This window comes from Egretta garzetta, unplaced genomic scaffold (assembly GCF_000687185.1).
Source record: "Egretta garzetta isolate BGI_Z169 unplaced genomic scaffold, ASM68718v1 scaffold287, whole genome shotgun sequence".
Taxonomy (NCBI): Eukaryota; Metazoa; Chordata; class Aves; order Pelecaniformes; family Ardeidae; genus Egretta; species Egretta garzetta.
The window spans coordinates 1751555-1752965 of NW_009260435.1; positions in this window are offsets into that span (position 1 = coordinate 1751555).

A 1411-nucleotide genomic window follows, 5' to 3' on the forward strand; every position below is an offset into this window, starting at 1 on the left:
TCTCCTTCTGGAATTGGGGCTGCTTTGTGGCAGGTTTGCTTGTGAAGGCACGGGGGGGGGGAGCGGGGAAGGGAAGGGGCAAATCCAAATCTAAAGGAAAAACAGCAGTTCACCTTGAAAATCTCACTTGCATGCAAAGCAGGGGCTTGGGGAGTGCCTGTCTGTTTTAGCAGAAGTTTGCTGCTGGGAAACACGTTGTGTTTTGTACCTGTCTGCAAACCCCCGAAGGTTTGGAAGGTTTCTTTCTCCTTTGCTGCCTCGCTTCCCCGTTAGACATGCAAATCGGTACTCAATCTCCCCTGCAGGGTTGGGTCTGTAGAAGTCATTAAAAAAAAAAAAAAAAAAAAAAAAGCCAGCTGCATCTCAAAGAGCTCCCCTACCGGACTGAGGGAGGCTGGACTGGGATGGTGAAGGAGGAGTGTGCGGGATGCGTGGGCTCTCCCCACCGCACGGGGAAACCCACTTCCCAGTGGGCACCTGAGTCAGCACTTTCTGCGGCTCACCCTCGCCTAGCCTGTCTCCCAGGAGCTTGGTCCTGGGAAAAGCACGGCTCCGGGTGGGAATCCTTCCTCCTTTCGCTGCTGCCTGCAATGCAGCTCATATAATTGAGGCCGAAGCAGTGGAAAAAGGCTAGAAAGCAGGCTTTCCCCCGCTTTTTGTTCTTTGAGAGTTCTTTTGGAGAAAAGGAGGAAAAGAGGTGGCAATCAGTCCAGCCCCACGCTTCTTTGGAAATGGCTGATTATCCTGTTACCTTTAAGAAGCTCTTTGCTTGATGAACCAGTTCAAATTCCTTACTGGTACAAAGCCTTTGAAACCAGCAGAGTCAAATGAAGGATCTGTATAGCCATACACAAGACTGTTTGCATATATTTTTGCATAGATTCAATAGCTGAGGCTTTCTAGAATGTTTGCTGGTTTATACATTTAAAATGATACCTCCTAGGAAAAGGAAACCACGTGAACTGTGCAGACAGGCAGGGAGGCTGAACACAAGCAAGGAATGCCCGCTGCAATGAAATCCTCCCCCGATCTCTGCACAAATATTCACCTTTTCCCTTTCAGGAGTCATCTGTCTCTGGCCTAAGGTAACTCTGCCATTTCAAGCAGTAGGATGATGCCAACTTCAAGGAAATGCAGCCCTCAGCAGTGACTCCACCACACACACAGACAGCACATGCTTCCTCATCTTTGTTTGCCTGTTCTCTCGCTTGCTCTCTCTCAAATCCTTTCTCTGAAGCATTCACCTGCTCCTCTTCTCCTCCCATCTTCTGGCACACCCTCGCCTGGCTGTGACTAATTTGAAATACTCTACAGTGAAGCTATCCAGTGCAAATATTATTTAATATTATTATTTTCATCACAATTTCTGGTAGAACAAGCTTTTGGAGGGAAACAAATCTCAATTTTCAAA